Source organism: Pteronotus mesoamericanus, unplaced genomic scaffold, assembly GCF_021234165.1.
Source record: "Pteronotus mesoamericanus isolate MK-2021 breed Mesoamerican mustached bat unplaced genomic scaffold, CSHL_Meso_final contig_44, whole genome shotgun sequence".
In the NCBI taxonomy this organism is placed as follows: Eukaryota; Metazoa; Chordata; class Mammalia; order Chiroptera; family Mormoopidae; genus Pteronotus; species Pteronotus mesoamericanus.
The window spans coordinates 3,308,327-3,332,492 of NW_026555166.1; the positions used below are offsets into that span (position 1 = coordinate 3,308,327).

At 36.3% G+C, this 24,166-nt stretch overlaps 1 pseudogene; it reads left to right on the forward strand.

The window, feature by feature from the left end:
• The first annotated feature begins 8,134 nt into the window (after positions 1 to 8,134).
• On the forward strand, positions 8,135 to 11,676 carry LOC129073985 (M-phase phosphoprotein 9-like; annotated as a pseudogene).
• Positions 11,677 to 24,166: the final 12,490 nt, after the last annotated feature.

Sequence of the window (24,166 nt, forward strand, 5' to 3'; positions counted from 1 at the left end):
CGCTCTTTATTTCAGTCCGGTAAGTGTGCAGTGTTAGGTTTCACTGCATTGCCAAAATTCCATCCCAGTGCCTTTATCTCCTTAGAGGAACACTTTCATTTGTGCTAATTACTAGTGTTTGTCAATCTCATCAGATGTTCCTTTTCTACCTCTGCCACTTTGAGTAACTGCATAGTCTCCCTCAGGCCATAACCCACAACACATGGTGTTTTCTGAGCATTAGCTCTAGGTCTATATTAAAGAATAACACTAAAAAAAAAAATCAAAATGAAAAACAAACAAAAAAAAAACTCTGAATGTTTATTTTTAAAGGATATGCAGAGAAATACATAAAAGTCACTTGGTTAAGAATTATAACCCAATCTATGAGAAAATTAATTATCTGGAAGGGTAGTTACATATGATCCCATGGTTACAGAAGCAGTTTGTGTTCATGGTTTCTACCTGGTGTTTTGGAATGAAAGTGGCCTACTGGAAAACTACATAAGGAATTATGCCAAAATGACAAATGAAGAAGAAAATATCCATAGTTTTCAGTTATAATAAGAAACTCTTGGATGTACCTCATATTAGATAAGGTTTGATACTAGGTTATGTTGTTTATATTGAGTGCACAATGATGCTTCTAAATTTTTAGAAGGGAAAAATTTTCCCCTGATTTCTCTAACTGGATAGTAAAACCTATATTTCTCAAGCTCTAAGTGTAATTGTACTTGTCAAAGTCCCAAATGTCAGTTGTTTAGATGAGGTTGCCTGTGATGATTAATCAGGATATTATGTACATGACAATCGCTTTGGCCAGTAACTAATAAGTAATATATTCATAAACTTTTAAAAGAAAAAAGGTAGTGCAAAAACTGACAGGAGTTAGAAAAATACAGAGCTTAGTTGTCCCAAGATTTAGTCATTATTGATTGACCTTACATAGTATTTAATAGCATCCTTTTTTACTCTTAAAATTTTTACAGTCTGGATAGTATATAGTGAATTTGGCAGATAGGGTGCAGTTGCTCACCCTATTAAAGGTGCATCAAACTATGGAACTCCTAAAAGGTTTGCTTTTGGGCTCTCTACAACCTTCAGAGTTGGACAAAGACAGGGATGATAAGGGGATTTTGGAGATTATAGTACCTGATGAACCAAGTACAATATCATTAAGATAAAATTAGGCAATAAGAAGAGATGCTCATTGCTAGGAACTGAATGTTTATATCTCCCCCAAATTCATATGTTAAAACATAATCCCCAATATGACCTTATGTGGAGTTGGAGCCTTTGGATATAATTAGGTCATGAAAATGAGGTCTCCATGAATAAGATTAGCGTCCTTACAAAGTAGGCCTGAGAAAACTTTCTCACCACTTCTACCATGTGAGGACCATCAGAAAGATTGCTATCTATCAACCAGGAAGTGGGTTCTCACCACACATACAATTTGCTAGTGTCTAGATCTTGCACTTTCCAATCTCTAGAACTGTGAGAATGATTTTTTCTTGTTCATAACCCACTTAGTGTATAGCATTTTTATAGGAACCCAAATAGACTAAAACATTCATATGATGATCTTCTTCTACAAGCTCTTTATTAATTTCATAGGCATTCAAGTATTTGCATATGCTTTGGGTATTTTTCAAGGTGCTACTATTGACAGATAGCCATATTCGAGCAGAGACCATAAGAGAGTATTTCCAAATAGAGGAGACATTTTGATCAAATACAAATGGCGTCGTGAATACTAAAATATCATAAATTCCATCCAGGATGTTACATAATTTTGGGAGACCAGTATAAAATGCAGAAGTGGGATTTTTTAATCAAAAATTATTAAGAATTTCAAGATTGTAAAAATAGAGCATTAGACTAAATTAGTCTAAATTTAGTCTAAATGGAACATTAGACTAAACATTGAGCCTATGTGAATGCACAGGTCACATGTCCAGAATCTGGCCCTGTCACAGACAGGAAAAAGGTATCCTAGTAGCATATAAACATAAAGAATCATTGTGCTGATACTGGTATTTTTGATGACCATGGCCAGATTGATGAAATGTCCTGTTGTAAGTGAATTTATAAATGCCATCTCAATTTTGTAAATAAAGCATTTAGAATCTCCCCTAAGCCTCAAACCCAGCCAGAAGCACTGTTAGTTAAAATCTGACAATTACATCAGTTTATCTTAGTTGGAGCTAGTTATCAGAGAGTTTGTCTGAGGATATATCTTTAATCATCACTTAGGTTAGAAGGGGAATGTGGTGTCATTCTGGCAGACAAAGTCTGCCCCTATAGTAGATAGTGGCATGTGCAGCTTTATACTACATAGTATTACAGAAAGTTTACTATTATTTTTGGAGAAAACAAAGAAATACAGCAAGGCATTTTGCTTGTAAAACTCCTACTAGTGTGTGCCCTGAAATATTGTGTAATAAAAAGAAAGGAAGGGGAAAAAAGAGTAATCATGCGCCTAATCCATCTCACATACTCTCCTCTATGATCTAATCCTGCTATGTCACATATTTCCTGAGACTAATGTAAAGTCACTGTTACTTACCTCATTTGAAGAATGTGGAAACTGAGATCCCAATAAGTTAAATCATTTCTTCAAAGACGTATAGCTAGTGATGAATGGAGCCATGGCTTGAATTCAGGCATATATGCGTGTTACAAAAAAGCCGTGCTTTTCATACAAAGCTACAGCATATAAACAACATCTGAGAGATGCATATTTCCCTTGATCTTTATATAAATGCATTATAACATTAGAAATTCCTTTCAATGAGAGGAAGCAGGACCCAGGTCCTACAAGGTGGTTTGCAGTGGTAGTGAAGGTGGAAAGACTTGGAGTTAATATCAAAGGCCTGAAAAGATGCAGGTGTGGAGTACTTAATAGGTTTACAGGATCTATACCAGAAAAGCAGTGTTTCACTAAGGCTAAAATTCATCTCAGAGTTCATCTAAGGCTCAGGTAATTTTCAATGGTAACATGAATCAATAGAGATAAGCAAGAGATGCAATAGTTTCCTATAAAAGGAGCAAAATTCTCAGTGAGACACAGGACTCAAGAATTTACTGTATTGGTAGTCCAAATGGAATTTTACTGATAGTATCTTTCTCACTTGGTGATAATTTTAGCCACCTGTATATAGGAAACTAGCTCCAGCATTAGCCTCCTAACGCTTAAAACATTTCTGATATAATTGAATCAGAACTTGTTATAACCCTTTCAGGACAATTTCCTGCTGTTTCCTGGACTTTTAGTCCCCATTCCATGAAATTACTCACTGCGCTTTTCTGCTGTCTGAAGTTTGTCTAAGTAACTCCTACTTCTCCTTTCTGCCTTGAGTCCCTGTAAGGCTGCACTACACTGTGTTGTTCCCTGCTTTCTGAACATTTGTTTCCCGATCTAACTCTGTTTCCTCAAGACTTAAGAAAATGCAGAATATGCCTTATCATCCTTGGCAGATTTTCATTTTAGGGTTATCCGATGCTACCCAAATAGGGGCCAGTCCATTGGCAGTCCAGACACTGTTTAGCATATATAGAGTTCCTGCCTGGTCAGCTGGCCCACCCAGATAATTTTATTTATGTCTTAACTATCTGATAGGCTAAGAATGTATCCATTTTAGAGAAAGTTTTTAAAAGTAACACATGGTAATTATAAAAGTCTCAATAAATAGAAGCAAGTATAAGAAACAAAAAATATCGATCACAATGAAAACTATCGCCTGTGCTAGGAAAACTGTGCTGAAATTTTGGATTATTTTCTCTGATCTTTTTAATGAAATTATTATTATTTTTTTTAATTTGAAAGTATGTTATTAAAGGTAGGGACAGTGAAACAAAGGCCTTAGGGTAGAAAAAACAATAGGAGAGCCCAGGCAGTGCTCTGCTTTGGCTCTCTATTAATGTTAAAGGAAAGAAGTGAATCGAGGTGTGGCTGCTATTATCTCACTGAAAAGTCAGAAAAAGGGGGCCTTAGGGACAGGATCAGGGGGGTAGCCCAGGGTGACTCCATTGTTCATTTTTTTTTCTGCTTGTAAGCCTCACGGTTTTGTTTTTGTTTTTGTTTTTGTTTTTTTTTTTCATTTCCTAAGCATAAGCTTGTGTTTTCTTTTGCTGTTACTGTTATTTTTCAAATATTTGAAATAGAGTTTAATGATATGACATGAGATACATAAACATTTTTAATTAGTTAATAATGAACCTTGCATAAATAGTGACCATGCTTGACATGGTAAAATTTTAGGGTATTGTAACATTATAAATACTATTTTTTGCTTAGCAAAGAATGCCCTTGATGTAGCAATAAAAATTACTGACCAAACACAATTTTTTGATATGCAGAAGTGGTTTGGTCCCCATATTTTATCCTGACTCTCAATCCTTTTCTTGGATATTTTCCAGTCTTCCGTTTGATAAAATGTCATCCCCATATTTTGTTTCCATTGAATATGTAACACAAAGTTTCACAGTGTCCTGCCTATGTCATTGTCCAGAAGTAGTAACATTTTTCTAAATTTAATATTTCATTTCTGAAAATGTGTTAGAAAATTGCTGAAGCTTTGCAAAGGAAGTGCCATGTTATTTTTACAAAAATAATATTCTCTCATATGTGGCTGGTAAAAGTAAGAGTAGGACCGATGTCAAGAGTTGTTGAGGACCTCCCCCGCCTTGTTTCACAAGCCTTCCTCTTTCATCTCTAGTTAGTGTTTATGTGCCTTTCGTATGACTTCAGCTTGTTTATTTTTCCCTATGGCACAGTCTAACCTGTAATTTGTATTCTTTCTAAGGGGTATCCCTCTGTGCTTAAAGATATATTTTTTCAGATGTTAAGTATAATATCTTCATAATCTCATTAGGCAATAGAATAAAAGCATAATTTTTTCCTTTCTTGTTGACTTTAATCAAATCTGGCTTCCTGTGACAGGCTAGTGATAACACCCAGAAAAAGATTTTTAAAAATCACAAGAAGGGAAAGTTCTATACAATGTCCTCAGCCTGTATATTTTAACTATTTGAGAGAAAGTTTATTTTGGTGATTATTTTAAACATTTGCTTATATCTTAAGGAATCTCAGTTTTGAGATATCTATATGAACAAATATACTTTAAGACAAACATCATTTCTCTTTTCTTGCTTTGAATCAATAAGTGTATTTTAATGAGATCAAGGCCTCAAAATAGTTCTTTCAGTACCATGTGTCTAGAAAAGATCAACAAGGAAATAGATTACATAATATGTTCATTAAAATATGAAAACAGGAACAATTGATAAGACATTGTGCTGGTTTATATAAGAAATACCTTCCCTGACTTCAAAGGTTTTATAAATAATTATAAAAATAAGTAATATAACTTCTCATCAAGATGGAGGCATAGGTAGACTACTTCATCTTCTCACACAGCTACAGCAAAAATTAAAACTAGACTACAAAACAAATATCACCCAGATTCATTAGAAAATCCAGCTATCTGGAAGTCCGGCAGCCAAGGATTTAAGGAAGCCACATTCATCCTGACGGGTAGGAGGAGCTGAGGCATGGAGAGGCACAGAGGGGTGGAGTGGTACATAGAGGCAGCAGAGTGGGCAGTCCCACGTTCACATGTGGCGGGAAGGATACTTCAAGTACAAGTGATCCCAGCCCCATAACTTCTGGCTGTAAAAAACAGTGAGGCTTGGGGCAGCAGAAGAAACCATGGGATTTTCAGGAGACTCCTCTTAAAGGGCACACAAAGGTCTTGGGACTTATAGAGACCAACCCTTCTGAGATTCAACACCAGGATAACAGCTAGAAGGGTACAAGTGGCATCCAGGGAGAAAGTGAAGTGACTGGCAACAGGTCAAGTGCCGGAAGACAGCTTCTTCCCTGGCTAATCTCTAGAGGCCAGGCAGCAGCATTGTCCCTTCCTCAAGTCCTCCCCCACACAGGGCTGCAAAGTGATGAAAAAGGGTGCTCCACCCTGGCGATAACCCTTATAAGTCTCCACCTTACACAATTTACAGGTGTCTTTTCTACAAAAGGCCACACCACCGAGACAGGGAGTCAAAGCAGCTCTACCTGATATACAAAAACAAACACAGGGAAGCTACAAAACTGAGGAGACAAAGAAATATTGCCCAAATGATAGAACAGAACAAAACTCTAGAAAAAGAGTAAATGAAATGGAAATATACAGCCTATCAGGTGCAGAGTTCAAAACACTGGTTATCAAGATGCTCAAAGAACTCATTGGGTATTACTATAATAGCATGAAAAAAAAAAAGCAAAAATGAAGGTTGCATTAAGTGGAAAGAAAAATCTTTAGGGAACCAACAGTGGAGGGGATGAATTCAAGAATCAATATAACAATTTAGAACACAAGGAAGAAAAAACTATTCAATCAAAACAGCAAGAAGAAAAAATAAGTAAAAAAACCAAAAACAAAAACAAAAACAATGGGGTCTAGAATAAAGAGCCTCTGGGACATCTCCAAATGTACCAACATCTGAATCGTAGGGGTGTCAGAAGGAGGAGAGGAAGAGTGAGATATTGAAAACTTGTTTGAAAAAATAATGAAAGAAAATTTCCCTAATTTGGTGAAGAAGATAGATGTACAAGTCCAGGAAGCACAGTCTCAAATGAGTTAGACCCAAAGAGGACTACACCAAGACATATCATAATTAAAATGCCAAAGATTAAAGATAAAGATACTTTTAAAAACAGCAAGAAAAAAGCAGGGAGTTACCCACAAAGGAGTTCCCATAAGACTGTCAGCTGATTTTTCAAAAGAAACTTTGGAAGCTAGAAGGGACTAGCAAGAAGTATTCAAAGTGATGAAAAGCAAAGACCAACCACCTAGACTATTCTACCCAGCAAAGCTATCATTTAGAATTGAAGGGCAGATAAAGTGCATCCCAGACAAGGTAAAACTAAAGAGTTCATCATAACCAAGCCATTATTATATGAAATGTTAAAGGGGACTATATAAGAAAAATAAGATCAAAACTATGAACATTAAAATGGCAACAAATTCACAATTTTCAATAACTGAATATAAAAAAAAACTAAGCAAAAAGTAGAACAGGGACAGAACCATTGATACAGAGAAAATATGGAGGGTTATCAGCTGGGAGGGGGATGAGGGAGAATGGGGGAAATGGTGCAGAGATTAAGAAGTACAAATTGGTAGGTATAAAATAGACAGGGATATTAAGAACAGTGTAAGAAATGGAGTAGCCAAAGAACTTATATGCATGATCCATGGACATGAACTAAGGGGAGGATTGCTGGAAGGAATGGAGGTGCTGGGCAGAGTGGAGTAAAGGGGGAAAAATTGGGACAACTGTAATAGTAAATCAATAAAATATATAAAAATATAAGTAATATGGTTTGCTTAGACTGTGGAGTGATTGTTTCTAAATGTGAGGACTTTTGCATTAACCTGTAGAGCTGCACTTGACACAAGACTTGAAACTAAGGTGAGATTTAAAAAGGAAATACATTTTGTGTTTTTTTTTTATATCAGGGATAATGGCATGACCTCATAAAAGTTTTTTAGATAAGTCAATAGGAAAGGAAAAATATTAAGCTTATTTAGAGATTATAATAAACTCAAACTTCTAAACCAAAATAAATAAAACTAAACTAGACCAAAATAAATAAATAAGTCAAATATAAAATTAATTTATAATGAGTCATGTGACCTTGTCCAGGTTATTTAGCTTACCAATTAATGTACTGACTTATTTGTTTAATATACATACACATACAGGCCTAATTAGTTGTTTAATTAGTTTGTTTAATATAAACATTTTTAAATCGGTGTAATTGGGTATACATGTAAATCAATGTCATGCAAACTGTTCTCATTTTATTAATGGCTGGACATATTCTGGATAGACCTCATAAAACAGGTGTTTCTACATACATACTCCTGTAGAGTATTGTGTCTTTTTAAAGGAAGATAGTTCCATTTTTCCTAGTGAATATAACACAGTTTTCTTGGTGAAATTAAATTTTGGTTGTATACAGTAGAAAAACAAAAGCTGAACAGAGCCACCCATACTACTCTTTGCCTGAGGCTGTAGAGAAGCTGCATCATCCTCTTCCACCAGCCTGTCAGGGAGCCAGAAACTGACTCTAATGTCAATGTTACTCATGAAGCCAAACATGCAGATTTCAGGGATACAACTGCATGGCTTTTTAAATGCCTTAGATGACTGAATATCCTTTTCACCAGACTCTGTCCTAGAACCCAGTATGTCTAGTCACTCTGACACAGACTCATTTTCACAAGCAAATAATACCACTTTTCAGTTGTCTGGATTCCCAAAATATCTTTCAAATACAAAAGCTTCACCAATAGACTGTTGGAAAAATTACGCATTCCAAAACAAAAGCAGGAACAGCTCCATGTTTCCTTTAATTTATATTATTACTAGTAATGACATCTCCATCAACACTGTACAAGAAGAAAACACTGTTATGATAACTCTAGCCTCAATTAGTCCCAGCTTCCAGGTACAGCCAACACTGTCTTAGAATGCATTTCATTGCGTTTTGTGAAAGATCCTGTGCTTTTATCTAAGATTAGGCAGAACCTTAAGGAAAAGCATGCTCAGTACATAGCGGATCTTCAAGCTTATTATGAATCACAATTAAATAGCTTAAAACAAATTGAAGGGAAAAGAAATTTTTGAGATTGAAGATTGAAAGAAAATCAAATTCTTGCAGGTAGATGTGGCCAGTTAGTGCTCTGAATGAGGCTAGTAGTCACTTGAGAACATTTGAAAATAAGAATAACTTACTAGAAATAGAAGCAAGTGATATCAGAGAATACCTCATTGGAACCAGCAATGCCTCCAAAATTTTGCAAAAATGAATCAAGAACATGAGAAGAAGTAATAAAGAAAAAGATAATACCATCATTTGATTAAAATCTAGACTTTAGAAGAAGTATTTGAGAAAGTTTACATATTCTCAGATGACAAAAAAGCTAGACTAATCGGAAAACTTTTGGGAAACACCCTGCCTGGTTTCAGGAGCTGTAACTCTGCCGACTGGCTGGAGGGCCCCAAGGCTGGAAATAATCAAGAGGCCTTGGAGAAAAACAGGCTCCTGAGGAGACTTGGCCTGTCCCCCCTGGCAGAGGCGTAGCTCCTGCATCTCTGCTTTGCCATGGAGGACTGGTCATCAATAACGGGTAAGTTACCCCAAGCTGAGGTAAACAACCCAAGACAGATCCCAGTGGAGTATGGGCAGCAGACAAGAAATTGAAGGACAGGGGGAAGGGGCAAAGAGGCTCTCCCACCTCTCGGCTTGGCTTGGACACAGCTGGAGTCCTCACTGCAGGCAAAAAGCAGTCTCCTTATCTCTTGGTGGTTCCCTCCCCACACCTGGCTCAGGCTTGAACCAGTGAAGGAATCAGCCCTAAATCAGGTCTGGCGGTTGCCGGGGAAATCAGGCCTGAAAATAAATTCTTTACAGTATGCTTTGTTCTTCCCTCAGATCTCTGGCCAGCTCATGCTGCGAAGGACAATTACATCATTTACAGCCCTTACCCGATTTCGTTAGGTGCCTGCCATTATCTCTTTTGTTTACACTAGTTTCCTCTCAGACCCATGTCAATCAGTGTATTCCTGTCATTTGTCTTCTTAAAAGCATATATTCTCTGTGAAACTTAACATACTAATGTAAGGAGATAATGTGTGCATTCCTCTTACCTAGCCCCACTGATGAGATGTTCAATAAAAGCCTTGGAACAAAGGGCACCGGGGCCTTCCCCACTGGAGGGATGTACCATGGGCTTATCCAGTGAGAGGGAAGTGCCCCGTCAGCTGTCCCGGCAAACAGAGAAGTGTTTGTGACGATTTGTGTTTGTTCCCCTCATCCATGACAACCCCGGGACAGGCTCTGTGGGATTCAGAGGCCGGCTCCCATCTCAGCTGGCCCCCGCAGCGTTTCCCTCAGATTCAGGGGTGTGCCACAATCCCTGCGGCGCACTCTCCCCCTTCCCGCTGCTCCGCCCCCGCCGTCCCGCCCACGGTGGTTGCTGCCCAGGCCTGGGAGAGCTGCGACCCCCAGCGGCTCCCCTCACCCCATCACAGTGTGCCCTGTCTAGCGCTGCAGTGTAACAGAAAACAAAATATTTCAATATATTTTAGGAAAGTATGAGTCTTTTGGAAAAGAACACAAAGGAGTGAAGGATACATTAAATAGAGGGGTGAGCAAAAGTAGGTTTACAGTTGTGAGTATGCAAAACAGAGCTTATACTTGTATGATTATTAACTATTGTATTATTTTCCATACAAACAACTGTAAACTTACTTTTACCCTCCCTTGTAAAATTGAGAACGAATTGCTTGATGTACAAACTCAGATTTCTGATTTGAAAAGAACAGCTTCAAAATGTGAAGCTCAGGTTAAGCAAGTAGAACATGAAAACAGGTTGTCTTCATCATAATTCTAGAACTCCCACGATGCCCTCCTGTGCCACCATACCACATTAGCCATCTCTGATGTCAGCAAATGGAAGTGACTGACCCAGGAATGGAGTATTCTATCTTTACTGGCCAACCCTTGGACAGGCACGATGGGACAGTGGATAGCCAGCTGGAGAAACCTGTGTTCCTGGGTACCATTCTCCTCCAGAAAACAATTTATCACCTAGTAGTTCACCACAAAACTTATTGGTGTGAGAGAGAGAGAGAGACAGACAGAGAGAGAGAGACAGACAGAGAGACAGACAGAGAGAGAACTTGCACTTCAGATACACCTATCATGAAAGCTTTAAAATAACTTAATGAAGAAAAATATTAAAAAATTTGGGCACACAGACAGAAAGAGGACACTTCCATTAAATTAGTGAATCTTCATCAAGCAAATGTCTGTCAGTATAGGTCAGTCCCCAGAGAAATGTGCCCAATAAAAACAAAAGAGTTACAATTTTGCTTCACAGAGATAGTCATCTTTACCACCTTCAAATCTTCTGTCAAGTACTCTGGAGAGAGGAAAGAGAGAGGGAGAGAGAGAAATTATGTTAACAGCAGTGACTGTGACTTACAGTCCAAAGTTGTCCCCTAAAGAGAATTTGTCCCTAGGATGTAGTCATCTACTTAGCAAAAATGAAAATAGTCCTCTTTCACTTGACATACTTTTGGATGATTTAGATACTGTTCTTGTGTCTACATTACAATGTACCAATCTGGGAAAACTCCAGTTTCTTCCTCTAATGACTGAGAAGAAAAGAAAATTCAGAAAAAGCCACTGACATTATGTTAATCATAACTATTCCCTGTAACTGTTGCCCAATGGAGTGAAGAATGTCTCCGTGATATCAGCCAGGGAGAAAAATCTGTAGGCTATGAGCAGTGTTAGCCTTAGCAGCAGGGTAAGCCTGCTCCGGTAGTACCGCATGGTCATGACTTTGAGTATACTGCAAAAAGGAAACGGAAGGTTTTTTTGATAAACTTAGAAAAGAAAAAAACCAAAGTGAGGCATCACTAAGTCGAAAGCCTTCTACTGGAGGACAAATCACTTGGCCGACTAGATTAAATCAGGTGGACTATCTCAGCTTGAACCAGCTTCAGAGGCTTGACCCTGGAAGCCTTGGAAGATGATTCGGAAAAGATTGAGAATTAGGTTCAGTTCACATGACATTAAAAACATTCCATTTACTGCACACCTCTGCAAATTTCTGAGATTTGTAGCCATTAAATTTTGAGATATTTTTGTTTGCACTGATGTAGAATTAGTACAAAGTATTTTGTACTGTTTATAGGTCTTCAAATCAGAGTTTTACAACCATACCTTTTTTTATACTTGCTGTTTTATACGTCAGATGACCACATAGTTTTAAGATATTTTTGTTATGCTCAAGAATCTCTTGTATATTTTACTGTTTAAAAATTATTATTTTTATGTAGTATGTGTCTCCATCTTATAACAAGGATAAAGAAGTGTGATCCAAGAGGCACAAATAGTGTTATTCTCTTACATCAGCTTTGTGCACCAATTTTATAAACTTCTTTGACATTGTGAATATGATTCTGTTTTATTTTAAATAAATGCTTAAGAACAGCTCCCATAATGACAGGCTAATACATGCTGAATGCAAAAATAATTACAGCATATCCATGATTTTAGTTGTTTTGAGTTTCATTAAAAATTTATAATACAATTCCTATTTGAAACACTTGTCTTAGAGAAAATATTAGATTAGTAATAAAGATAATATTGAAAATAATGGTACATTGAAAAGCTTTTTTTATTTATTGTTGCTCAATTACACTTGTCCCCACTTCCCCCTCTATTACTCTCCCCTGCACTATCCACTCCCATCTCCCACTTTCAATCCTCCTCCCAGTTGTCTATGTCCATGGGCTCTTTATACATGTTCCTCCATGACCCTTCCCCTTCTTTCCTTCATTATCCCCCTCCTCCCTCTCCGCTGGTTACTGTCAGTTTGTTCTTTAATTCACTGTTTCTGGTTCTATTTTGCTTGCTTGTTTGTTTTGTTGATTAGGCCCCACTTATAGGTGAGATCATATGGTATTTGTCTTTCACTGACTGACTTACTTCTCTTGGCACAATGCTCTCCAGTTCCACCATGATGTTGCGAAGGGTAGGAGTTCCTTCTTCCTTTCTGTTGCGTAGTATTCCATTGTATAAAGGTACCACAGGTTTTTGATCCACTCACTAACTGATGAGCACTTAGGTTGCTTCCAGAACTTGGCTATTGTAAATTGTGCTGCTATTAACATTGGGGTGCATAGGTTCTTTTGAATTGGTGTTTCAGGATTCTTAGGGTATTCCAGCAGCAGAATTTCTGGGTCAAAAAGCAGTTCCATCATTAGTTTTTTGAGGAAATTCCATAAAGTTTTCCACAGTGGCAGCACCAGTCTGCCTTCCTACCAACAGTGCCCTAGTGTCAACTTTTCCCTACATCCTGGCTAGCACTTGTTTGTTCATTTGTTTATGATCACCATTCTGACTGGTATGAAATGGTATCTCATGTGATTTTGATTTGCATCTCTCTGATGGCTAGTGATGCTGAGCATCCTTTCACATGTCTCTGGGACCTGCTTATGCCCTCCTTGGAAAAGTGTCCGTTCAGGTCCTTTGAGTATTTTTTAATTGGATTGTTTGTCTTCCTGGTGTGGAGTTGTAGTGATTCTTTATATATTTTGGAGATCAAACCCTTATTCAAGGTATCATTGGCATATATACTGTCCCATATGGTTGGTTCCCTATCCATTTTACTGATGTTTACTTTAGCTTTGCAGAAGCTTTTTACTTCGATGAAGTCCCATTTGTTTATTCTTTCTTTTATGTCCCTTGCCCTAGGGGACACAGTGGTGAAAATATTTCTGTGTGGGATATCTGCAATTTTCCTGCCTGTGTTCTCCTCTAGGACTCTTTGAAAACTACATGAATAACTTATTTTGTTTCTGTTAAACTTTATTATTTGTTAAGGAAGAAAAATGAGAGATGTAATTTTCTAATTCTGTTATATATAGCACTTTTCAGAGAAAGTTAAACACTTCGAGAGCTGTAACTTTCTGTCCATGATCTGAGTATAACTTGTGTCCCAACCTTGATCATAAATGGACAGATAAAACTTTGGTAAAATACCAGTTACCGCCCAGTGAGGCTATAAAAGCAACCCTGGTTTCCTTAATGTAAATAGCTTCAGGTTATCAGGCAGACATTTTTAACCCCTCTACCTTTCCCCCAATCCTGCCAAAAAGAAAAATAAATACTCCAGTAGTAAAGTACTGTAAGAATACTAGGTTAAACTCAGAGCGGCTTACTCTGCTTGATAATGGAAAGAGATGTGTTGTGTTGCGACCTTTCAAGGCCAGACAGGTTCACTCAAGACTTGGGCAGATGGAAGAAAAGTCGCAGGAGCTGTGGGGATGCTTGACATGCCTTTATTCAAGGGTGGGTGATCCACTTATACTACAGGCTGCGTGTCCCCCTGTGTCACACTGCATGTCACCTGGCCCCCCTCTCTCCTGTGTTCCAGTGGGGAGCCTCTCCCCCCTAATATACTGGAAACAGACAAATCTGGCAAAGAGCCAATGGACAATGTAACATAGATTCTGCACATGCAGGGCGGAGCCCACTCAAGGCTGTGGGAGTACTTATCGGGCCCAGTCTCAGGGCTATGAGAACACTACTTTTCTTAGTTCCCCAGATATCTGGGTGAGGAAGCCAAGTTGCCTCCATTTACCCAATATGTGGGTAGATGGAGCTTGGTGCCTCTATCTTGGTTTTGCTAGAGAGCTCCAGCTTCCTGCCATGGCATTTCCTCTTGACTCTCAGAAACAGTACATGGACAAAAGGGCCTCCTCTGATCAGGAGCTCTAGCAGGTATGTGTCCTGACTGCTGCTCAGGTCCCGGCTGCTTACGTGCCCACTATTTGGTGGTAAGAACCCAGACCACATCGTGAAAATTCATACTGTTGATAAACAGATTTATTCCACTTTCACAATTGATTCCCCCTCAAAATGATCAGGTTTTAAATTTTTATTTACATTTTAGTTTTTTCGCCTCTTATATGGCTTACTAACATGTAGTTATAACACACCACACCAACACCCTATTCATCAAGGAATATGGAGGTCTTTGAGCTGAGGTCTCAAGTTATGTTTGAATGAGCCCCCTTCATCAAAGCTTCACCTGGCCAAGCTCCAGACCTGGCCCCACAGCCATGCTCCCATCTCAGCTTGGGGATGCTCAGCAAGGAGGCTTGTCCCACAGCTGCTTCTCTTGCCCCGAGCTAAGAATTGAACCTTTGCTTCCCAACTCCTACAACCAGGCAAAGACCTCCATTACTCAGAATTACTCATCAGCAAAACAAAGTGCCTTTATTGTTGCTAATTTCCCAGTATTTGTTTTTTAACCTCCTTGTTACATTAAAAAAAAAAAAAGATTCACTTGAACCAGTTTCTAGTACAGCTTGTGTCAAGCACAAAGGATGGCTTTTAGTGGTGACTTTAATGTGTTCCTATACATGATATTAAAAACTAACTTGAAAATTTATATATATATATATATATATTCTTAATGACAGGTTAATTTTTTTATCATTTCTCCCTATTCCAAATTTTTTTTCAGGTAGTGATTTCTCTCTCTTTTTTTTTTTTTTTAGTAAAAGAACAGATTTTAAATTATTTATTTGAGTGATTTTTATTAAGATATAATTGACACATAATTAAAGCATATTTTTGGAACATAATTATATTTTTAAAGTGTTTTCTTATACCCACACTTGATTGAACCAAGTGTTCTTAATAGAATAACAAAGTAAAATTATCCCTCTCCCCTTGTATAGCTTAACCTGTTACAGCCAATAAGGCAAATTGGTCATGGTCAATTAATTGCTGCAGGCTAATGGATTTCAGACTTCATTAGAATCAGTAAGGGAGGTTTTTACCCCTCCCCCTGTTGCCTAGGAAAACCTCAGATCTATGAAATTAAAACTCCTGGGTGTGCGTTCCAGCCATCAGTAATGTTTAAAGCTTCTCAAGTGGCTCAATATGCAGACAAATTTGAGAACCATCTTGATATTACTTTCTAAATATCAAATCTCACCCAAGGTTAAATTATTTCTAGAACAGTAGGTGTGCATGTGTATATACTTAATAATTTTATTCCTCACCTCCCAATATTCTTGACATTGCAATGCACATAGTGTAAGTTTTAAAATGTTGTTTGTTGAAATATATATATGGAGTTAGTTTTGAGAGAGGAAAAGTGGGCACAAAATTATGGATACTTGTGGGTACATTATTTACCAAATAACAACTGGGAAAATAAGATCTATGAGCCATTAGAAAGAGATGGTGATCCGGGGAAATGAGAATAAGTTTATAGTAGAGAAACATGATGAATACTACCGCAGCCAACAGATTAAGGTTAACATAAAAAATGAAGTCATACTGATATGACAAGATGAAAATAAACTTTATTATTATGGTATTTCTCCCCAGAAAACATAACTGAGGTATAACCATGATAAATTTTTTTTTAGATCAGAAAAATTCCAATGAAAAGACACTTGGAAAGTATTTGACCTGACACAACTATTCAAAACTGTCAAGGCCATCAGAAACAAGAAAAGTACATATGAGAAACCATCACGACCAAGAGGGATGTACAGAGACATGATGATTAAATATAATGGCTTATGCTGAATGGAATTCTAGACAAGAAAATTGACATTAGGTGAAAACTAATGTCATCTAAATAAAACATCAACATCAGTTAATAACACTGTATTATTATTTGTTAATTAATTGTGACAAATATGCCACTAATATAAGATGCCACTATGGGAAAACTCTGTATTATCCTTCCAGTTTTTCAGTAAATCTAAAACCTTCATAAAATAAGAAGTTTATTTTAAAAAAGGAGAGATATGCAATGCTGAACCCACATTATGAAGGCAGTATTAAGATTCACTTCATTGTAAGAATATAAAATAATTATTAAATTGCTTATTCTTTCTATATCTTTTGAGCAACACTGGAAATGCCTACTACTTAGAAATATTTAATAGGTCTGCTATGCTAAAGACTTCCTCTTGCGTAATTAACTAATACTTCTAACTAACCCCATGAGATGGTTTCTTAATCTATCTCCAGCCCTGCCTTCTCATATAATATTCAAAATAACGTTTCCTTCTCTTGCCTGTTCCTTGTCTACGTATATTTGCACAACAGTAATGCACTAGTAATTGAGGAAATCACTATGTCCCATCATCTTATCCAAAATGAATTTGTTGTTCTTCTTCACCCTCCCTCCCAACATTCTGTATCTTTAAAAATTCCTCCAATATTTCAACTTAAGAGTAAAATCATATCTATTATTCTTCAAAGCTTATATCTAAAGAAATAACAAATCATATTAACTTATATTTTTATATTTTTTATTCTTATAAACATCATCCTCAATGTTTGTCCTATAGCTACTGACATTTTTCTTCATACCATCAAGGACCACATCCATCTCTATCATTAGTACAGCCTCAACTTTCATCATCATGTACTTTAAAGAATCTGCAATAATACCATATTTCCCAGCAAAACAAGGACAGATTTCAGATTTTGTCAATGGTCAATCAAGTTTTTTCATATTCTAACCCCAAACTATCAATCTTATTTATTTTCCATAACATCAATGTCTTGCTCTAAAAGTTAGCACCTTGTGTCTAAAAAACCTGTCTTTTATATTTCTGTTATTGTGGCTTTTTGACTTTCTTTTAATCTCACTGAAAACCCTCCTTCACAATATGGTTATTTTCCTACATCATTTTTCATGAAAACTCTAAATATTTTCTAGCATACATAAGATGAGTTAGCCCAATTATCTTATACCTTATTCGGGATGTTAGTCAAATTTGAATATAATCTTGTTGAAAACAGATGTTGTTTTACATGATTTTCAAATATCTTCCCCCATCCAAGGACTTCTTTATAAAAACGTAAATACCTCAGGGAGATATAAATATCCTGACTAAATTAACATGCATTTATACTCCAACAGGGACAAATTTTGTTTTCAGAATAGTTAATAGATCCCAGAGGGAATGGGAAATTAAATGGTGAAAAAAATGTCTAGAGATAGGGACATCCAGTGACTGGTAAAGAAAGGCCAGAGTGAGAGATTGTGAAAACGAAGTCAGTAATTTGGCTGCTCAAGGCATTCAGGGAATCAGGGACACATTAGTGGAGGAGATAATGAGCGCCATGCTAATGTGATCTCCTGGGAAAATACGTAATGCTCCACTGTAGAACCTGCCTAAATATTAAAGGAGAATATATATTGACTTCAATCCGTCAGGGACTCCTGACAGGATGTGTTTCCTTCTTCATCAAATTTTCAGGTTTTCTAACTATCAAAGGAAGTGAAAAGATAAGGTCTTTATTTTACATGGAGGCATAAAACCTACTCTTGACTGAGGACCTTAACAGAACAGTATAAATTTAGGTAGAGGATACTGAGAATCAATATGGTAAGCTATTATAAAAGAATGAATAATAAAGGAAATATTTTTCTCATTGACATTAAAGTCTGAAATCAAATATACATAGCATTCTCATTGGAGATCTCCCATTTATTTGGAAATGCATAAATAAGGTCTACAAATAAAAAGAATTCCAGTGGAAATACATGCATTTATTTTCTTGCATGCAATTCAACATCAAATTTAACCATTCAGAAACCAAATTCATCATCGATACTAAATACATAGTACACCCCCCAAAATTGGAATTTATATATAAAAAAATTATATATTTATCCTTACATCTTTAAACTTCATTCACCTTCAAAGTACTCTCCATTTGATGCAATATATCTATTATGATGTTTTTCCCACTGCTCAAAATAGTTTTTGAACTTGTTGATTTTGATTCTTTTTAGTGCTTCTGCTATTTTTTGTTTCACCTCTTCCACATCAGCAAAACATTTCCCTTTGAGGACTTTTTTTTTTTTATCCTGGAAAACAACAAAAGGTTGCTTGGGGAAAGGTTGATGTATAGGGAGGGTGGGGTACATGGTTCATGCATTTTTTTGGTCAAAAACTGCTGAGCACTCAGCGTGGTGTGGGCAGGTACCCTCCTATATCACCAAACATGAAACAGGCAAACACATTGAAAAAAACACAAGAAAATTCACTGAAGTTGAATGCAGCTTCTCACAATAACGCCAGCTAGTACACTGATACAGATGAGTTCATAAAACACTCACTTAGCACGGGAAGCCTGTACTACAAGGGGCCAGCCCTCCAGAAGATAATCCTGGTATTTATGGGAGGGTCCCCCGTTTAAAGCATGAGTTCAAATAAACAAGCAAAAAAATGGGAAAATATCCTAATTAGGCTGAATATTTTCTGTTTGCTCACTAAGTTATCTGAGAAAGTCCTACAGTAGGCTACATCAACAGTCTATTTCTCTGTCTTCCCTTGTGCTTGTCCAGTGAGAGTACTGGCAGGTAATGTGGAGTGGACATGGCAAGAAAGTCAGGTAGGGCTATTTATTTTCCTGACTGATTCCTAGCTAACTTACATGAGTTGTTGCTATGTCTAACAAAAAATAAGGTTGATTTCTCCTTACAAAAATTACCCTCTTTGGTTTCTATCAATTATTCCTTTCCCTTATCTCTCCAGGTCTAGGGTTAATTATAACTCTCTGCTGCTCCTAGTCTTGGGGTAATGCACTATCCATTGTTGTTATTGTTCCCTATGCCTTGTAAATAATTCATTTATTAAATTGTCCTCATTTATCTAGGCTGAATGTGACATTCTTTTTCTACTGGGCCCATGACAGAGTACAAACCACAAAATCAAACAGAAAATTAAGAATCTTAGGTTAAATGTAATAACTGTATGCATTAATCAGTAAGACCAGCAACACTGAAAGGAAAAGAAACCAATAGAGACAAGAGGGAAGGAGGGAGGAGGGGCGGGGAAAAAGGAAGGGAAGGGGAAAGTCAAGGAACATATAGCAAGGACTCATGGACAAAACCAAAGGGGAAGAGCTGAGGGAGGGAGGCAGGGAGGGGGCAAGGGAAAGTGGTGGGGGGTAGGCAGAGACAAATGTATTTGAAAAAATAAATTAATTAATTTAAAAAAAGAAAAAACTGTAACTATTTAAGTAGATTATAGTCATTATAAATATCATAAGATTAATACTCAATAGATACTGTAACAGTATGTTATGAATTTAGTGATAAAAATGTCAACTAGAACCAACAGCTGAGAACACAATCCACTCAGAAATAATTTCAACACATTCCTCTCTACCACCACTCAACGGGACACTGTAGAAAGATTAGAGAAGGAAAGAAATAATCAAATATGGAGAATAAAGAAAAATCAGTCCCTCAAATTAGGTTGTTTCCATCTCCAAAGTATAGGCACAGGGGCTCCAGATGTAACACATGAACATATAATTTATTAGTCCTCCAATATTCTGATAGTTGTCTCTTCTAACAAAAATGACCCCAAACATCCTCAGCAATCACAAGAAAGAAGAACAAAGTAGGAGGGATCACAGTACCTGATATCCAACCATACTATAAGGCCACTGTAATCAAAAGAGTCTGTACAAACATAAGAACGGACATATAGATCAAAGGAACAGAATAGAAAGCCCACAAATAAACACATGTCTCTATGGTCAATTAATATAATGATGCTCAGGACCACTAGCCATCAGAGCAATGCAAATGAAAACCACAGCAAGATATCACTGCACTGGTCAGAATGGCCATAATTAGCAAATCAACAAACAGGTGGTGGAGAAAAGGGAACCCTAGTGCACTGTTGGTGGGAATGAAGACTGGTGCAGCCAATGTGGAAAATAGTATGGAATTTCCTCTAAAAATTAAATATGAAACTGTCTTTTGACCCAGTGATTCCACTGCTGGGAGTATACCCTAAGAATCCTGAATCACCAATTCATAATAACTTATGCACCCTCTATGATCATAGCAGTACAATTTACAATAGCCAAGCGCTGGAAACAGCCTAAGTGCCCATCAGTAAATAAGTGTATCAGAAAACTGCAGTACATATACACAATGGAATACTACATGGCAGAAAGAAAGCATGAGTGAAACTACCTTTCACAACAGCATGGGTGAAACTAGAGAGTATTATGCCAAGTGAAATGAGGCAGTGGAAGACAAATACCATATTACCTCACCTATAACAGGAACCTTATCTATAAAACAAACAAATGAGCAAAATAAAACCAGAGGCATGGAAACAAAGAACAAACTGACAGGGACCAGAGTGGAAGGTGGGGAAATAAGGGAGGAAAGAAGGGGAAGGGTCAAGTTAAAGGACAACTATAAATGACCCATGGACATGGACAACAAGTTGGGGATTGACTGCGGGAGCAGGGGTGGAAGCAAGGTTGAGCAATGGGGGAAAACTGGACAATTATAATAGAACGACAATAATAAAGGACAAAAAAAAAAAACCTTGGGAAAACATATTTGTGAGGATATGAAAAGACCAAGAAGAGTTAGTATTAAACGGTCCATTATTACTTACCTCAATTTCAAGGTTCAAGAGAGATACAGAACTAGGTCTTACTGGCACACACAGGCATGTTGCAGAGCCATAGGGGTATGAGTTAGAAGGCCCAGGCTCTGGATGCATAGACCAAATTGGAAAAACTGTGACCTAAAATATGCGACTAAGCATTCTGAACTGAAGTGTTATTAAGATTAGTATTATCCAGCAAGAAGAGAAAGCTAGTAATACATGTCAGAATACACAAAAGCAGACTGGGAATCTCCATTAACATTGTGGAAAGTATTAGTGTTTATTGGCAAGGAGTACAAAATAGTGATCAGCCTATTGTGTTGACCAAGAATGCTACTTAATTTATTACAAATAGGTGCTATATGTGGCAATTCTAATTAAAGAATATTTGTACCACATAACTATACAATGATATCAGTAACTCATGCTCTATCTTTATATTTTTATAAAATATACATTATAGACTTCAATGATATACATGAATCAGAGATAAAGTATAACTAAGTTTGATATCAATATAGACACACTAAAATGGAAATGCAGTGTCTTATTTAAACTAAACCAAAAAAAGTGTCACACAATATATTTAATTGAATGCTATTCAAAACATCACGTGGTCTAATTAATCTTCTGTTCAACTTAGAATATCCTTCTATAATATCCTCAGTAAATTTATTTCCCATGTTTATTTAAAATACTCACTTTAAAAAGTAAATAAATAAAAAAATAAATAAATAAAAAGAAGAAAAAAAATAAAATAAAATACTCACTTTATAAGTAAATGGTTACTTTATAAACTGTTGAAATTCACTATTACAAGAATTCATTGATTAAAAAAATTTCTCTTGAGGAAATGAAAACTGGTACTATGAAATACCACATAATAATCCTAAAATTTAGCTGTGTGTAGCCATATAGTACAGTGTGCACAACAGCAGGCCATTACATATAAAAAGGTACTATTGAGAATTGTACCTTTATACATATATATGTTTTAGTGGAAGCTGCCATAACAAAACACCATATAACTGTAAGCAACAAACATTTATTTCTCAAGTTCTGGAGCCTGGCATTCCAAGATCAGGGAGGGTGCCATAGGCAGCTTCTGTTAAGAACTTCCTTGCTTGCTTGTATACTGACCCCTTCAAATTTTGTACTTATGTTGCTCTTCCACTTTTTCTAATTGCATTGTGAAGACCCCAATCTTATGACTTGATCTAACCCAAATTACCTCCCAAAAGTCTCATCTCTAAATGCCATCACATTAGAGGTTAGGGTTTCAACATATAAATTTGAGAGAGATACATTCAGTCCATAACAGTCTGAAATGACATTAATTAATACTTCTTTTTCAAGTTTTATGGTTTAAAATAATCTTGTTATTGTTTCTATGAACCCTAAAAATCCACATTGGTTTGTCACTATGCCTCTTAAAATGCCATGCTTACAATTTAACTAGGTTTTCAGTGTTTAAACCTTTTTTGGATCAGTTAAATAATTTCTTCTGACTATCTGGACATCATCTCACCTACCTTATATGATGTTTACATATATATTTTTTGGTTTACATTAAATTATGTCTGAAATGGAATTTGCCAGATGTTGTTCAACTACTGCCAAATTAGTTTAGTGTAGTTTTTTTTTTTTAAGTTAGTAATCTGAGAAGAACAACACAGACCAGAAGATCTATTTGTTTCTATGTATTCTTTAAATGATCCTGGTTTCATCATGTGAATTTGCACTGAAAATTCAATAAAAACTATAGCAGATATATGCCCTATGTCTTTGGAATTTATCTCTGCTCACCTCCTGCTTACCTGGTGTCCCATTTTATTTTTCCTTTACTTTCTGGCTGATTTTTACTAAAACAACTTTCTCCCTAACTTGAATTTAGTATAAGTAACAATACTGCTGTGACTAATTCATGTATGTTTGATTGTCAGTCTCCTTGGTAGACTATTTTATTTGGATAACAAAAGTTTTTTACTTCACAACAACAGAATTATATGTCAATCCACTTGATTTTTAGTTTCAAAACACTTGAGAATGAAAGAGGGTACTATGTCAGGGATGTCCAACCCATGGCCTGTGAGCCACAATGCAGCTCAGGATGGCTATGAATGCAGCTAACAAAAAATGTTAAATTTACTTAAAACCCTTTTTTTCACTCATAAGTTTTAATTAGTGTTTGTGTATTTAATGTGTGGCCCAAGACAACTCTCCTTCCATTATGGCCCAGAGAGGTCAAAAGGTTGGACACCTCTGCAAGGAACAGGCATTAACTGGAAATTTCCATTGTAAAACAGTTGGTCTGGCCACCCTCAAAAGCCCAATCCTCATTTGATGATATAAATGAAAGGTTACTCTAGATGTTCCACCATAAAAAGCCATTTTTGTAATAAAAAAAATAATAATACTATTTTCTGATAAGAGAGCAAAATATGTTTGCTCTTAATAGAAAAATGCTAATTTTAATATGAAACTTATTATTTGATTTTTACTAATATTTTTTCATTTAGCTTTGAGAAAATTCACTTCTAAAAGATTAGTTTAATTCTGCCTATAATCTTTTTAATCAAATCAATATAATCAGTGTTAAGAGAAACATTTAAAACTAAGTATTTTAGAACTTTTATACTCAGTCTCTAAGGTCTGATTAGAGGGCTTTCATTTTTCTTTTCACATAAACTAGAATTTGATAGTATTTGAGTTTAATATAGCTTTGGGTTATAGAGATTTCTTTAATTATCACATTTATTACTGTAAGATGTTTCTCTTTCCATTTTCTTTTCATTTCCTAATACTATATATAGGTATTATTTTATGGTCAAAAACTTTAGAAAACTATTTTAGTACAAGTATAATAACACTTCTATAATATCACAAGAGGTAACCAAAAAAAGTACATGATAACATGATATGAAGTTTTTTCTTTATGACCATAACTAATTATCACTATTTTTTATTAATACCCATTTCTCATCCAAACATTTTGGAGTCACAGTGTTATGGAGACAATAGATAATGGCGTATATGTTGCTTTAGTATAGGTAAAGTATTCACAACAGTCATATGAAGTGAAGCATGGATAACATTATCTTCACAGAAGGGTAAACTTTTCTGCTCT